General features: G+C 46.0%; 1 long non-coding RNA gene across 1 annotated transcript; it reads right to left on the minus strand.

The window, feature by feature from the left end:
* Positions 1-1,150: 1,150 nt before the first annotated feature.
* Positions 1,151-4,777, minus strand: LOC310671165. Its single transcript, XR_014507849.1, has 3 exons — positions 4,517-4,777; positions 4,190-4,275; positions 1,151-1,184 (listed from the first exon to the last, which is right to left on the minus strand). It is a non-coding gene; the product is annotated as an uncharacterized lncRNA (long non-coding RNA).
* Positions 4,778-17,853: the final 13,076 nt, after the last annotated feature.

Genomic DNA, 17,853 nt, shown 5'->3' on the forward strand with positions numbered 1-17,853 from the left:
CATGGCCCCAGGCTCTTGCTTACATGGCAAGAAATCTCCAACCCAGACAGGGGTCAGAGCTATGTGAACATACCCTACTTCATCTATCATCACAACATGTGAGCATATAGCTCCTAGCAGCTCTTGCTAACCAGATCAAGCTAGCGTGCTGAGAATTATACACAAACAAAACTTGTTCTGCCTAAAGCCTCACGGACCAGGGGTGGGGTGGGGAGAGCCTTCAGCACTACAATTTAAAATATTGAAGGACGAGAAACAAAAAGTCAACATAGTTTTATAATACAGGGGTACCTCTGGATGCGAATGGGATCGGTTCCGGAGCCCCGTTCGCGTCCTGAAGCGAACGCAACCCGCGTCTGCGTGTGTCGCGATTCGCAGCTTCTGCGCGTGACATCATTTTGAGCGTCTGTGCATGTGTGAAACCCGGAAGTAATGCATTCCGTTACTTCCGGGTCGCCGCGGAGTGTAACCCGAAAACGCTCAACCTGAAGCAACTTCAACCTGAGGTATGACTATTGCCCTGGCTCTATAGTGTATATAGCACAGAAAGGCCTTGGCAGGGCTGGTCCAAGACATTTTGGCACCTGAGGGGAACCACAAAATGCTCTCCCTACCAGGGAAGATCTACATCAGGAATAAGGAAGGAATAGAGACCTACATTGGGAACAAGGGTGGGAGAAGACCAGCGGTGCTTCCTATTCGCTGAGAGGCCACTGTAAGAGGCAGATCTGTTGCTGCCATCTTGGAAGCAGCAGCGGGCGCTGCATTCCTTGGAGGCTGGAACTGCTGTGGATCCCGCCAGCTGAGACAATCGCCTCACCTTGCCTGATGGGTGGGCTGGGCCTGGGTCCAGAGTATTAAAAGGAATCTCTCTTCCCAAATGCTTTCTGAATTGAAGTAAGGTCAGAGGTAGTCCCCTGCTCATTCATGTAAGCACAAACTAGTCCCAAGGCCTTTTCTTTTGGGGCACCTTCTCCACAGCACTCCCTGTTCTGGAAAAGTGCGACTCCCCTCTCCTTTGGAAGCTCTTCCCATCACTGGTGTCACAGTCCGGTCTACGGGCGATCGGAGTCCCGGCTGAGGACGCTGGGACCGGGGACAAGATGGTGGGGTGGGAGCAGGAACAATGGTCCAGAAGCCAGGGGTCCGAGGGTCAGGAAGCAAGGAGTCACGAAGTCAAGGGTCTGAGGGTTGAGAAGCAAGGAGTCACAAAGTCAAGGGTCCGAAGGTTGAGAAACAAGGAGTCATAAAGTCACAGGTCCGAGGGTCGAGAAGCAAGGAGTCAAGAAGCCGAGGTCCGAGGATCAGGAAGCAAGAAGCCAACCACAGCAAGGCAGGAAATGGGTTGCTGTGGCAAAGAGCCAAAGGGAAAGGCTGACCTTATAACCCTTCCCGGCTCTTGCCACCAGGTGCAGTGAGTTACCAAGCGGCCTCACCTGTGCAGCTGCACCTTGCCTCTCCAGAACAAACTTAGGAAGGCCCCAGTCCTGCAAAGCCCTACTGGTCACAGGGCCTGGCTCCTGCACGCACTCCTAACAACTGGTGACGTTCTTTCCCTTATTAGAAGGTTTCGTTTGTTTGAGATGGGGGCAGCAAAGATACACCCATCTGCTCACTTGTTTACTTTTAATTGTCCTCCCAAGGTTTTCTCAGGGCAGTCACTCATCCTCACTTGTAGGTAAGCGTTTTGTTGGGAAAAGCCAGGCATTCCTCCACCCCATCCATTGGAACTGCAGCCCAAATACTTTACTTTGCAGGATCAAAGCCCAGATGCACCATGCAGAAGAAGTTGCTGCCACATCCACAGAGTGCTACTGCAGTCCCTAACTCACAGGAAAAGCCTCGCCAACCCTGAGGATCACTCCCCTTAGCTCTTAGTTCTTGTCGCTGCAGCATCTGTCCTTGAGGTCAATGGTAGCTTATCCACATCCCGTCTCCCAGAGGCCAATCGCTTCCATGTCCTTCACACACCTTTGTCTCTCGGTGCCTGCAAGTTCTGATTGCCATAGTATCTGTCGCCCTGACACATAAGTGATTAGCAGTTTACTGATTGCTGCTTTGATTGAGGCAAATTGAGAAAGACTTTCGCTAACATCACTTATGCCTTTGAAAGCCTTATTGCTTTGAAGTTGCTAAAATTAAGACTGTCGGCACACACATACACACGCAGCAAAATTTAACAGCTGACGGATTTCTCTCAATACTTTGCACAAAGTTTTGTCGCTTGGTTTTTACTCTTATACCCCTTCCTAAAGCCACTATGTGGTTGAATCCTAGGGGTCCCCAAAGCATTGTACCTTGTTTGAGATTGTAGGACATAAGCAATAGCAAAACAGTTGTTTTCCTGGAATTGATTACACCCACTATTCAAAGTTATCTTTCAAACTTCTCTCTCTCTCTCACTCTCTCTCTCGGCATTCCTCCTACACTTTAGAAATGTACATACGCTCTAAATAAATATAAAAACAGCAGCTCCAAACTATGAAAGTGAAGGGTAAATTTTGGAAAACACAACTGAGGGTCACAGACCATCTCAATTTTTGTTTATTAGTTTTAGTTTATATAAAATGCTAGTTTTTTAAAAAAATACCGTATTTTTCGCTCTATAAGACGCACCAGACCATAAGACGCACCTAGTTTTTGGAGGAGGAAAACAAGAAAAAAAATATTCTGAATCTCAGAAGCCAGAACAGCAAGAGGGATCGCTGCGCAGTGAAAGCAGCAATCTCTCTTGCTGTTCTGGCTTCTGGGATAGCTGCACATCCTGCATTCGCTCCATAAGACGCACACACATTTCCCCTTACTTTTTAGGAGGGAAAAAGTGAGTCTTATAGAGCAAAAAAATACGGTATATCCTGGGACATTTCACAGATAAAAATGTAAAATAAAATTCAGTTGCCTAATTAAAATACTATGAAACCACAATAAAAGCAAAAAAGGATGTTACTGTTTATTTATGTGCACTATATAGAAACAACTGTAAATATGAGAGGATGCTGTTTTTAACTCAGTTGGACTTACTTCTGGGTAGATATGTACAGGATTGCATTGAACTTTTAATTAATTCATTTGTAGTATTTATGTCCTTCCCTTCACCTGTTTACAAAATAGTAGGCTGCGTTTAGTTGATATGCCCACACAAGACTCAGGCAGATCATTACATTCAGTGCATCAGGTACCCACACACTGCACAGCACCTGTGAGTAGCTCCCACCTGTCTTTTATCAGGTTGCCACATCACAGGCAGCAGGATAAATGAATCCCTCCGTGGTCAGTGGAGACAATGGAGGCCTGCTTATACCTCTGAACATGTTCAGTATCGCTAGACGGTATGAAGCATGCAGAGAAACATCATCCAGAGTAAAGCATGCATGTAAGCACACTGCTGTGTCATTAAAGGCATATTAAATACTCAACAGAACAACACAGATTGCAAAACTACAATATTGGAAGCAGCTGAGCATGTGGAGGTTTGCTATATTTTCATTCATTCATTTTATTTACAGTCGTACCTTGGGTTAAGTATTTAATTCGTTCCGGAGGTCCGTTCTTAACCTGAAACTGTTCTTAACCTGAAGCACCACTTTAGCTAATGGGGCCTCCTGCTGCCGCCACACGATTTCTGTTCTCATCCTGAAGCAAAGTTCTTAACCCGAGGTACTATTTCCGTTTTAGCGGAGTCTGTAATCTGAAGCGTATGTAACCTGAAGCGTTTGTAACCCAAGGTACCACTGTATTTATTAAATTTCTACAACACCCTTCAACTGAGGATCACAGGGCGGTTTGCAAAATAAAAACACCAAGCATTCAATTTATAAAATACTTACATATTGCAATTTCATTTAAAAAAATACAAAAGTTTACCACAATGATATATGCACAAAAGTTATTCTATACGGCACAAAACTTCTCTCTCTCTCTCTCTTTTTTAAAGCAAACAAGCAAATCACCACATATTGCAGAATATGATTCCCCCCCCTTAAATGTTTGCATAGGCCTGGAGGCAAAGAGAAATTTTCAGCAAACGTTTAAGGTGAATATAGAAAACGCCAACTGAACCTCTATCAGAGGAGCGTTCCCTTTTAGCACCTTGCCCTCTCTTCCAAGGAGGTCAGGGCAATAATTTAGCCTCACAGCTATTCTGTGCACCAATGCCCCGCAATGAACTTTTGAGTCTGAATTTACACACATCACAAATCGATGCTCGGAGGCCACTGTGCTATGCTGGCTGCACACTTTTCCACGGCGGTGCTGCTGCAGAGCTGGAAGGCTCTTCTGCAAAAGAATGGGAGGAGGGTTACATCTACATTAGCTATATAAGGGGAAAGCATTAGAGTTAAGGCTATAGGGTATATTCTGTATTTGGCTTCTCTATGCGTGTGGAGAAGTAAAACATTTGTTTCCTAGGCTTTGCAGATTGGGAGTCGAGCATGATGTAACAAGACAGGCAATAGATTATTCACAATAGCTTATTCGGCCGGGTGTGTTACACTGATTTTCATAAAGATTTACATACCCAGCAGTACTGGGGATTTCTCATTTCAGTACTGAAGCCTCCGAAGGAGTGAAAGAAGGCAAACACTCCTGATGCACTGCTTCCTCTTTCCCTCTTTTTCAAAAAACAAATAAATACCCCAGTTGAAGTTAGAATTGCAGCCAGCATAGTATTCCTTCTCCCCTCCTTCCTCCTCCTTTTCTGTTGTTGAATGAAGATTAAGAATTTTGGAGATGATGTGCAACAGCGCCACCTGCTGATACCTGGCAAAACAAGGCATTATTTTTTTTTAGCGATGCGCCCTGCCACCTTATTCTTTTCAAAATGGGGTTTTGATTGGATGGGGGAGGAAAGTGCATGTGATTTGTACTTCCTGTTTGAAAAGGAACTGACACGGGACAAGGGTGCGAGCTCGAAATCTGTCTCCCCCTGCTGTGCTCCTTTATTGTAATGCTATGCACCCTCCAACATTTTGAGTCCCAAAACAGGGGTGTGCATTTTCACGCCCGTGCTCCCGTGTGAGTCATGTGACCCGCTCGAGTTCACAGAGCCCAAAAAGAAGCGCTTTCTTCAGGGCTGTGCTTGCAAGATCACAGCATCCAAAATGGCTGCTGTGCCCTTGCATGAGAAAAATGGGATGACCTGGTTTTTCTGGGACCCTTGCGAGGTATGTGCTATGTAAAGTGCATGTAAAAAATCAGAACACCTTTGCACAGCTGCTCACTCTGGACCCAGGTAATGTGTGAAGCCTCTCTGGTCTTGGCTGGACTTTTACAAAGGCGCTTAAGCCAGATTCTGCATTTTCCATGTTGGTAAAACAAATGGCTTGCTTACCTTCCCTCTGATCCAACTGGGTGGATGTACCTGAGATGCAGCTGTGCGGCCCTGTCAGAAAAAGCAGCTGTGGGCAGGAAATAATTGTTCCAGTCATGTCCCCTGGAGAACAGCTGATTGACAAAGTTGCAGATTTCCTGGCTGCGGCCACACAGGCAAAGCGTAGCTGTTGCACATGCACACAGGTAGTTTCATAAGGATTGCAGACCACTCTGCTGGCTGTCAGGTGAACCAGCGGAGGACGTGTGTGTGCAGTGACTGTTTGTGCAGGCTGTTCCTCAACTAGTGAAGAAAGCTGCTTCCCTGCGCACCTGCCTCCTAGCTAGACGAAAGCACTGGCTAGAACTTAACTTTGATTTAAGGATAGGGCTCCTGTGATTTCTGCTGCAGTAATGAAATTCGCAAGTGGCGCAGTCTAGACTAAAAGGCATTCAGCATCTTTTAGCCTTAGGCTGTGCTAGATTTTTTTTTTTTTTTTTTGAAGAAAGCTTAATATACCTTGATTATTAGCATGACTCATCAGCACAACAGGCTATATAACCAAAGTTCTTGATCCATTGAGGACAGTTTGCATGCAGCGAACAAACCACCTATGCACCAGTTCATCCCATGGGATGAATCGTCTGCATAATCTGTATAAATTATTGCTCATTTCATTGGTAAGCACTGCAGGTAAAACGCCGGTCTCCTTTCTCAGCTGCATCGGCAATCCTCTAACGAGGAATTACAGCCGGCTTTGGCCTTGCAGAACCTGATGCCTGCCTGTGTGTTCAGAGAAGAGCTAACGTTTCCATTTGTAAATGAAGCCTGCAGTTTGTTAGTTTAGAAGCCGAAACAGTAGACGTGCTTTTTTAAAAAAGAAAAAAAAAAATAGCTCCAGGTTTCTACTGAATTTTTAAAGCAAAGCTCCCCAGAGAGATAGGCAAGCATTGCTTCTTAAAGATTAAGGGAGTTTGCAAGGGTCCTTCCAGGGGAGCTGACCAGCACTGCTTCTCTTGCAATTGAAACTACAGGAGATGCTGCTGCCTGGGGCTGCGACCACATCCGTCCCATGCATTCAAAGCACTATGACACCACTTTAAACAGTTGTGGCTCCCCGCAAAAAATCCTGGGAACTATCATTTGCTAAGGGTGCTGAGAGTTGTTATGAGGCCCCTTTTCACCTCACAGTCACAATTCCCAGAGTCCCTCTGTGAAGAGGGATTGATATACGATGAGCATAAGTCAGGAGAACTCACAGCATTGCCGGCCTAGCAGATCCTGTTCCTCCATTTGGTTTCTAGGTGGGTACCCAAGGCCTTAGCTCCGGATTCAACCTCTGGGTCTCCTAACTCCAACACAAAGCGATGGCCCTTGTTCTAAGCTACCTTTTACGCTCCTCAGTTACATCACATCCAGTCAGTGAGGAGGCCTACCTTCTAAAGCTGTTGCTCTTTAGTGGCTTGACCATTCAAATCAGTCTCTTCCTCTACAGAATCCAATCTTATTGGTATAAAACCACAGGCTGTTTGGCCAGGGGAGGGGGACGTCCCCAAAGATGACATCTAGACTAACCCACCCCCATCCACAACCTACTGTATAATAATATATTTAGGTAGAAAGTACCCATCTCATTGGGTTGGTAACTTCCTGTTTCATATTGATAAACTATTCTTCAGTATACCCTGGCGTGGCAGAGAGCTGGCCAATGAAGACATTTAATGTAGCTGGCATTGGGCACAATTGCATCCATCCTACACAGTAAAGGTCCCCACATGGAGAGACAAAAATCAGCATACAGTCCATTGAGGACTAAGCATGCTCAGTGGGCACAGAATGCTGATTGGTTACAGAGACCACTGAGGACTGAGCATGCTCAGTGGGCACAGAATGCTGACTGATTGCAGAGCCCATCGAGGACTAAGCATGCTCAGTGGGCACAGAATGCTGATTGGTTACAGAGACCACTGAGGACTGAGCATGCTCAGTGGGCACAGAATGCTGACTGATTGTTGGGATGTGTGTGTGGAATAGAAGAGAGCCTGAAACCCTGAACAGAAACTATTCATATTTTGCTGGAGGGCCCCCACTTGAATAAAGCCATAGCTGAAACTTCACTTCGCAGGGGAATGGTTAAAGTATCTCAAATGGGCAGTGCAAATATACACTGATTAAACCTAAAGCACACACAAACTACATCTACATAAATGATGCCACACTATCCTCCGAGCAATGGGATTTGTGGACCGTGCTTCTGCTTTATCCAAAATTATACTCTGGGAAGATGCCCCTGTCATGCTCTTTGCGAATCATGTTCTAAAACCACCTTCCTCATGCAAGCAGTGTCTCAATTTGCTGTAAGTTTGTATTCTGACCCAATGTCATAGGAACTCAGCCTTGTGGAATCGAAGATGATTGAAAGTAGAATATAGTGCCACTGTATTCTGCTCTGGTCACACCTCACCTGGAGTACTGTGTCTAGTTCTGGGCACCACAGTTCAAGAAGGACACTGACAAACTGGAACGTGTCCAGAGGAGGGCAACCAAAATGGTCAAAGGCCTGGAAATGATGCCTTATGAGGAACGGCTAAGGGAGCTGGGCATGTTTAGCCTGGAGAAGAGGAGGTTAAGGGCTGATATGATAGCCATGTTCAAATATATAAAAGGATGTCACATAGAGGAGGGAGAAAGGTTGTTTTCTGCTGCTCCAGAGAAGCGGACACGGAGCAATGGATCCAAATTACAAGAAAGAAGATTCCACCTAAACATTAGGAAGAACTTCCTGACAGTAAGAGCTGTTCGACAGTGGAATTTGCTGCCAAGGAGTGTGGTGGAGTCTCCTTCTTTGGAGGTCTTTAAGCAGAGGCTTGACAACCATATGTCAGGAGTGCTCTGATGGTGTTTCCTGCTTGGCAGGGGGTTGGACTCGATGGCCCTTGTGGTCTCTTCCAACTCTATGATTCTATGATTCTATAAAGTATACTCCCGGGGTCCTTTTTTGAACGGTATGTATGCAGAGGTCTGGTTAATACGAAAGAGAAGGTATCAAACTACACGACTCCCAAGCCACTGGTGAAATCAATACCCATACATGGTCGAGAGAGGAAAAGGGCCATAATGAATTCAATCTGACACACGCTTTAATTATTGTTATGACTTTGGGGTGGAGGGTGGGGTTAGAGTGCATGCCTGGATTCCTTTCTAATTCCTGGAATAGCCAAGCTAGCCTCTTGGTGATAGGGAACAAAGGAAGAGGCACTGTGCAAGATGAGAAATGGGTAGGGTCTCTGTCCCCACCAAGATGAGAGCAGTGAGTGGAGTAATGTGAGTGAGGCGGGGGGGGGAGCAGAAAGCTGGGAACTGTGGGATACACAGCAGCATTTGATTTCTGTTTGAATCCAAGGCTTGTGGGTATGGAGGAAGCAAGAGTATGTTAATGCGGCGAACCCCTCCACCATAGGCTCAGGCTGTATATATGTGTAAATAAACCATATATCCTAAAGACACTGCAGTCTCCGCTGTGCCTCATTGTGAAGGAAACACGAACCCCAGGTAAGCGCTCGGAACGCCCTAGAATCTCACGCCGCTTGGAGATTGGGCTGGCGTGAAACCTTACGTCCTTTTTTATTAGGAAAGTAACTTGCCAGCGTCTGTGCCTTCTAAGGTGTGGAAAGATCCTAGGGAATGTTTTGGGAGATTGTGTACGAGATAAAACGCACACATACCCTGCACACAACCAGTAACAAAAGAGGCATTGATAAAGAGAGGCATTGGCTGCTGATTTAGGGTTTGGCGGTGTGGTGTGCTAACTCTGTCCTTGCTAAAGCCTTTCAAGAGACCACGTCTAGGGCTTTCCTCTTTAAGAAAGATAAGAGCAAGATAACACGAAAGGGCATGGTATGATAAAGATGTCACAATTACGGGAAATGTGTATTGTTTTGAGTTTGCTGGGGGCAGGAGTTAGGGTGATACTCTTCTAATTCTTGGATCTGGCAAGGATTTGATTGCTGAATCAGCCAGTTAAGGGGCATAAAAGCCCCCTAAGTATGGGCCATTAAGGAAACAAAGAAAATGGCTCTGTGCTAGAGAACCAATGGATGGGCCTCCCCTTCCTCACCTGGCTGTTGATGAGAAGGACAAAGCCCAGAGAGTTGTGGGTGAGAGCTAGAAGCAGACTGGGCAGCTGAGAGACAGAGTCATGCCTGATTTCTGCTGGAATCCAAGGTTGTGGCTAGACTTTCTTGGAGTGTTAATGCTGTGAGCCCCTCCACCTTAGATTCAGGGTGTATATATGTGCAAATAAACCAGATATCCTAAAGATACCACAGTCTCTGCTGTCCCTCAGTCCAGGGAAACCAAACTCTGGGTTAAGTGCCTGGAGCTCCTGGAATCTCACACCACTCAAAACATTTTTGTTTTTTTGGGGGGCGTGCTACAATATAATATATATATAATAGGATGCTATAGCAAGCCAGGGTATAAGAGACATCATATCATGTTAAATACACTGGAAAGGAAGTAGTGATGTCACAAAAGTTCATTATTGCCTGCTCCAAAATGCAAATTGTGAGACAAGTTCCATCCCCTGAAGTTTCCTCTAGATGGGATTGTAATCTTAGGTCATATGCACCCCCCTCCTTGGCAGCTCAAGCACAAGATATACACAATTTAAAACATAAAGTAAACCTCAAGAAATTTAAAACCTCAGAAATTTGGAATAAAAACACCAGAAAACACCAGAGAAGCATTCATGATACAAAGGCCTCTTGAAACAAAATGGTTGTAGGAAGGGCACCTGAAACTCAGCAGGAACAGTGCCTGGCTGACTTATTGTGGGAAGGAGTTCCACAGAGCTGGGCCTACAAGACTCAGCTCTCATGGACAGAAGTCGTTCTTCTGGTCCACGGGGAACCTGTAATAGTGTGCCACCACTGTGATCACCTGGGGAACGTAGAGGGTAAGGCATTGCCTTCCACTTTGCTCTTTGAATTTCTCTTCTCTTCTTAAAAAAGCCCCTCTCTGTCCACTTGGTCAGCTTTCCCCTCCCCTTATTTCCCATTGCCTATTGCCTCATTTGGCTCTCAGTATCAACAGTGCCTTGGGAGCTCCAAGGGCAAGCCGTAGCGACCCTGCCACGTCCCTTGCTCAGAATTAGCCCGTGATGTATAGCATAGCATTTCTATTAGTGTCTTAGCAGTCTTACTCAGCTAGGAGATGTGTCGTTTCCCAAGGCTGTCTGGCTTGGGCTCTGCAAACTGAAATGTCACATTCGAGGAGAGCATAAAGCAATAATCCCTCACAGAAATTGCTCATTACCACCCATTCTCTTTAAGTAATCCATTTGTGAGCAGGCAGATGATAAGGGGCTATTGCTATCATTACCTCTGCTAATGTAAGATAGTAACAGAGTGTTTCCCCCCCTCCAAGTGCGGATGTCTGTAATGAGCTGCAGAATCCAGCCCTCACCCATTCCTTTCCTGCACCATAGTATGTGTGTGAGTCCTGTTGTGCAGTTTGTGGGAGAACCGCTGCCCCCCCCCCAAAAAAAAACCCCTGTTCTTGAATATAGTCATGGAAGAGAGACATTTCTGTGGTTCTTTTTAAAAATACAGTACAGCATTAAAACAACAACAACAACAACATATAGCTATATCTGCACAGGACAAACAAGAATTTTGATCATGCTTGCAAGCAAAGGAATTTGTGCATTTGTCATGTATACCTAAGACTTGTATAGATCCCCAAAGGACGGCTGAAGTTCTCTCTCTCTCTCTCTCTCTCCCCCCCCCCTTAATATTTTATTTTATTTCAAGATTCAAAGTAACACTTTGTCACTCAACAGTTATACAGTGGTACCTCGGGTTTCAGTCGCTTCGGGTTACAGACACTTCAGCTTACAGACTCCGCTAACTCTGAAATATTACCTCGAGTTAAGAGCTTTGCTTCAGGATGAGAACAGAAATTGTGCTGTGGCGGCGGCGTGGCAACAGCGGGAGGCCCCATTAGCTAAAGTGGTGCCTCAGGACCTCCGGAATGAATTAAGTTCTTAACCAGAGGTACCACTGTAATCCTTTTCTACAATACGAATGTCTTCCTGCTGCTAAAGTTCTCTGTGTCTGAAAACGGAACTGCTCTCAATGGTGCAGAACAGGACTAGGACACCCATCTTCTGCCCAAAGGCCACATTCCCTCATGAGCAACCAAAAAGGGCCATGTGCCTTGATGGGCAGAGCCAGAGGCAAAAGTGGGCGGGGCAACGGATCAAATAGGAGGCTGCATGCCAGGAACACAAAAGCCTTTTTTACATTTGTACAAACACACATATCCCTACCTACCTCTATCCAGGCAAGGAAGAGGAATGAACATAACCGAAGGACAGATTCCAGACAGGCAAAAGCGCTTGAGGGGAGAGAACAGAGCAGGTCTGGTGTGGTGTGTGGCCTTGAGAGACAGGGCATGGTCTAAGGACCACTGCAAAGGATTGATAGAGAGGTCTAGAGGGGTGCCATTATGTCTGTGGTTTTCCACCCCTAATGTAGAAAAAAGGGAAGTGGGAAGTCTGGTTTCAACAGCAGACTATTCCCACCCACCCTCTAGGGCTCTGTGCAGTTTCTCTGTTCTGACACTTGGAGAAAACTAGGTTCCAACACTGCAAAGGACCATGGCTTGATGAAAAGCATCCAATGAGAGGGGCTGCAGAAACATCAGCGCCAAGGATGGAGAGAGCCCAACCACCATCTCACGTGCAATTCTTTTGCTGTTAAAACTGGACTCCAGAACCTCCTCCTTTCTATTAGAGCCAGTGTGGTGTAGTGGTTAAGAGCGGTAGACTCGTAATCTGGTGAACCGGGTTCGCGTCCCCGCTCCTCCTCCACATGCAGCTGCTGGGTGACCTTGGGCTAGTCACACTTCTCTGAGGTCTCTCAGCCTCACTCACCTCACAGAGTGTTTGTTGTGGGGGAGGAAAGGAAAGGAGATTGTTAGCCGCTTTGAGACTCCCTAGGGTAGCGGGATATCAAATCCAAACTCTTCTTCTAACTGGGGTGGTTCTAAGTTTAAGTAGGTGGCTCACTCGCCACCACATCTATTCTGGGCAACTGTTAGCCAATGTGCTGTCCTCCAGATTGTTGGGTCTACAGTTCCCATTAACCCCAGCCAGCATCAGAGGTGTTGAGAGTTGTAGCCCTGCACATATGGAGAACACCACATTCGCTGTATCCAGATAAACAAGCAGACAGGGCTCCTACGGCTTTAGCCGACGTGCAAAAGACGGAGTTCTAGCAGGTACAGCTACACAATGATTAAAGTTGCAGGTTCTGTCGTTTGCATTTGGCCAGTCTACATCCACTCCTGGTGCCAAAACTGGACAAGAAGTTGCGTAAGGCAACCTGTGTGGTGCCAAATCGCTTTAGAAGTGGCGACGGAGGAGTGATGTTTGCTGCCATGCATCATGCATCTGAAATCCTATCTTGATAGTCTTTCCTTCCCCCACCCCAACCCTCCTTTCCCTTGTAGCCTTTTTTAATATATGTACACTATTGACTGTCAACCTTGCTGCAGCTAAGCATCGAGTGCGGCGCTACAAGAATAAAAAGATAGGCTGGTAACAGTAACAAGGTTTGCGCAGATGTGGGCAGCATACGAAACAAACTGCTGTAAAAGTAATCAATAGGAAGGAAAGGGGCTTGCGAACAACATCAACACAGGCTTGATAATACCACTTGATTTATGAGTCCAGTTTTAACATCACCCACACACCAATCTGGTGTTTTTTTTTTTGCAGCAAGGCAAAGTGGAAATAAATAACGCCTTTCTAACTTGGGAACTTTTAATTCGCTTTTAATTTAAGATAATGTGTGTTGTTGCACCTAAGTTTGCTTCAGATTTTCCAGGCAGTTGTATATACAGTACAGTGGTACCTCGGGTTACATATGCTTCAGGTTACATACGCTTCAGGTTACAGACTCCGCTAACCCAGAAATAGTGCCTCGGGTTAAGAACTTTGCTTCAGGGTGAGAACAGAAATCGTGCTCCAGTTGCACAGCAGCAGCGGGAGGCCCCATTAGCTAAGGTGGTGCTTCAGGCTAAGAACCATTTCAGGTTAAGAATGGACCTCCAGAACAAATTAAGTACTTAACCCAAGGTAGCACTGTACTAGTTGAACTCTGGAGTTCCATGGATTGCTGCAAGCTTCCCATAATAAAAGATAGAACCACCACCCCAATCTTCTTAACTCCAAGGCTTAGCACCAGGACCAGCCCTACCATTAGGCAGAGTGAAGCAGCAGCCTCATTTGGCGGATACTGAGTATGGGGAGCAAAATGTTGGAGGAGTGTGGTGACTTTTGTTGCGGGACAGAGCTGTGTTTTCCAAGCACCCTGCTGAAGCTAGCCTCCTGCCCCTAGTTATAGTGACGGATGCTGCTGCCCCATTACCAGCATGGAAGATATTGTCACCTGCCATTCCCGCTGGCTTTTGTGCATGTCATGGGAGACCACTAGGTCTGTCCTTTGCCTCAGGCAGCAAAACATCTTGGGCAGGCCCTACTCACTACATATATTTGTCACAGCTAGCATTCTAACAGAGCTCATCTTCACCAAGGCCTCCCTCTTCCTCCACAGCGTGACAGGAGCTGGGTCTGGCCTTGAAACTAGGACACTATCTCACCTCATCCCAATCAGTACAATGCTTGAGTTGAAGTGATTCTGCTCATCTGAAATGACACAACTTCTTGCTTGCTTAAAATACGCTTTTGGGCACATGTGGCTCTGCTCCTTCTCTTTAATCTGTTTTGAGCTCTACCAGGCAAACTGTTTTGTTTATGCTTGCAGAGGCTTGGACAACGGACCAATGGCTTTAACTAGGTAGGGTCACATGGCTTCCGAAGGCCCCCAAACACCCCATTATCCATGTCTAAGCTCTCCAAGTAAATTAGTCCACATAGCACAGAAGCAAAATACTGCACATACCCTTATCCCACATTATTTTAAAAACAAATCCTAGCTCACCTCTAGAAGCAACCAGAGTGAGGCTGTACAAGGAACCTCATGCCGTCATAAATAAACAATGACCAACGGGACCATTACCTTAGATGGCTTAAGTACGTATTTTACATGGTTCACTAGGATGCTCCTTCCGCACTGCCAAAATGAGACATTTAAAGCCTTAGCAGCATTACAGAGCCATTAATTTACCCACTTGATTTATCATTCCGTGCAAGGCATGTGACCGCCAGGTCAGAGCTAATTACGACACGCAGGGGCGGACGCAGTAACTTGGCTCAATTGCATATCTATTAAAAAGCCACAGAAGGCTTGTGGCAAACAGGATTGCTCTAGTTCAGAACATGGAAAGGATTTGTCTAAAGTTGGCTAGCCAGTTCAGTCGATGCTTAAGGTAAAGGTAAAGGACCCCTGACAGTTAAGTCCAGACCCGAATGACTCTAGGGTTGCGGCGCTCATCTTGCTTTACTGGCCGAGGGAGCCAATTTTTGTCTGCAGACAGTTTTTCCGGGTCATGTGGCCAGTATGACTAAGCCGCTTCTGGCAAAACCAGAGTAGCGCACAGAAATGATGTTTACCTTCCCGCCAGAGCGGTACCTATTTATCTACTTGCATTTTGTACTTTTGAACTGCTAGGTTGGCAGGAGCTGGGACCGAGCAATGGGAGATCACCCCGTTGCGGGGATTCAAACTGCTGACCTTCTGATCGGCAAGCCCAAGAGGCTCCGTGGTTTAGACCACAGTGCCACCCGCGTCCCTTATCACGGGTTAATTCACACATGCATGCCTGTCGTTTGATGGTTGAAAAAAACACGTGACGATGACTGAGGCATGAACGAAAGGGCTCTCCCAAAAATGCTGCATTAAAACCTTCGAACTGTCTCAATCACAATGCCTTCGAGTGCATTCAGTTCACACATGCTGCTGTCAATCGTCAAATGTAAAGGGCTATAACGATCAAAGAGAAAGAATGTATGATCCAAGCCAAAGCCTCAAAATATTTATTTGTAAAAACAAAACAAAAAACACCTCTAGATGAAATGATAATGCAGCCAGCCATTTGTGTTATTGTGTGTGTGTTCGATAATGGCACATTTAACACTCCGTATTTAATAGTCAGACAAGGGTTTGCATAATGTGCATGGCGGGTATGGACATTGATGACTGCATTGGTCTGTGTATATGTTTGTGTGTGTATACTGTATATACTCTGTGTGTGTGTGTGTGTGGCTATAACTTGAGTTCAAGCCTAATAAAACACCATTGTGAAAATCAATAATAATTAAAGGACTGCTTACCTGACAGGGTTGATAGATCAAGAGTAAATTTAATGTTCTTTTCATTCCACTGGACCCCTTCCCTCTGCCAGAGGCTATATATATGGCCTATCAATTCATTTGTGATCTAACTTGATTTAGGTTATTTCTTAGCTTTCTATACTAGTGGTAAAAAATACCCTCCCTCTCTAGCTATTGTATAACTCTAGAACATTTTGCCAGCAGTATGTTCATTGGTTTCCTAGATGCTTCCTACTGGCATATTTGTGGGCTACACATGCTACCCAGATGTGCAATCACTTCACTTGAGCTTGCTCACAGAGATTTCATTTAAAATACATAGGCACTGAAAAATGCCACATTAGTATATTGTATTGTATTGTATTGTATTATTATAAGGTCGTGAATTGTCAAAATTTTGCACAAATCCATGCACAAATGCTGGCAATCAGGTGGATTTCAGGCATGTCTGAAAAGAGACACATCCCCACCACCAATGGGCACACAACAGTGATCATTGCATTTACCTGATGGTCAGCACCCTCTTCAGATAATCACAAAATTTGCTTTCGACTGCAATATTCACAAGTGCATGCTGATAGTCACTGTCAAAGCAACTCTAACCTTGTTGACTCAGAAGTCCTGCTGAATTAATAGGGGCTTACTCCAAGGTAAGTGGGATTAGGACTGCAGCCTAAATGTTATATGTTCACTGCGATACAGAGATAGTCATTCATAAGAATAGCTTGCTCTTCCTCCAGGTGTCCGAGAGCAACTAAAATCCTGCAATGCAGGTGAAGCTAAGAGGGACTTGTCTGCAATCATGAAGTGAGCTTTCTGAATGAATGAGGGAGCTAAACCTGGATTTCCTACTCTGAAGTCTGACACCATAGCCATATATCACTGGCTGTCTTGTATTCAATACGAGAATGCTGTCTCAACACACGATCCTGCCATTAACATCTAATTCAGAAGACAAAGAACCCCATTTTGAAATTATACTGTCTTATATCTAGTAAGAGCAATTGCCAATTAGCTTCTGAGCACAATTCAGGCTACTGGTTTGAATGTCTAAAGCCCTTAAAAGATAAGAAAAAGTCTCTCTCTCTCTCTCTCTCTCTCTCTCTCTGCATGTGTGCACAAATATAAACAAGGATCCTCCCTTTAACTAAAAATCAATCACTTTCAGTTTCACCTACATAAAGTGAATATGACAATGACAGCATCTTCAACACCTCCCACGCCTTAGCCATAAATTAATAGCAGATTCTGGTTTATAGAATTCAGTGATCAGTATCTTTTACCTCCAGAATACTTAGGATTCCCTTTTGCTGTCCTTAATTACTGAGCAAGAAAACCTGGGTGCACTTCAGAGAGCGCCTGAAGGCTCCTCCTGCATGTGGCTGGCATCCATCTGTCTCGAGACTCCATCTGTCTCGGGTGAAGCCAAACTGCTGTGTTCACAGCACCAAAGTGACCTCCCTGGAGTGCAAATCTTGGCAGTGTTTATGGAGGTCCTGGGCTGCCCAGGCGACAAGACTCACTTCTCAGCCTTGTTGATGTGGTCCAAAGGGAAGCAGAGCAATACGTTTGTTACCAGCTTGGCTGCGGAAGGAGGCATACAAGGCACCATCCAACCATATTAGGGTAGGGTTACCAGACGTCCCCATTTCCCGGATTTGCGAATAAGTCCCCGGACAAATTCCATCCCTGGAATGTCCCCGGATTTCATCTAATGTCCCCGGGAAATGCAGCAGCGGCAGTCTCAGCAGCCCGGAGCAGTTGGCTCTGGCTGGCTTCAGGAGCTGCTCGGAAGTCCCCATACAATGGTGGTGCAGGGGCTCTAAGATGCAGCTTCCAGGCTGCCTCCACCTTCCCTGACCCCAGCAACTAAGCTGTGAAGGGAGGCTTCATGCTGCCTACCGGAGCAGCCTCCCAACTCCTACTTTGGGGCAAGCAGGAGCAGGGTGGGGATCTCTCAGCTGTGAAGGGAGGCTTCATGCTGGCTATCAGAGCTTGCATGCAAGCAGGAGGGGGCAGGGATCTCTCAGTTAGGCAACGGGAAGCCTCCCTTCCCAGATGAGGGATCCATGCCGCCTCCTGCTTGCATGCAAGTAGGAATGGGATTGGGGCTGCTCTGATGGGAAGGGAGGCATCACGCTGCCTGAGAGATCCCTGCCCCCTCCTGCTTGCACGCAAGTAGGAGTTGGGATGGGGCTGCTCTGAAAGGCAGTGTGAAGCCTCACTTCCCAGCTGAGGGATCCCC

This window comes from Podarcis tiliguerta, assembly GCF_965153285.1.
Source record: "Podarcis tiliguerta genome assembly, chromosome: 2".
NCBI classification, from domain to species: Eukaryota; Metazoa; Chordata; class Lepidosauria; order Squamata; family Lacertidae; genus Podarcis; species Podarcis tiliguerta.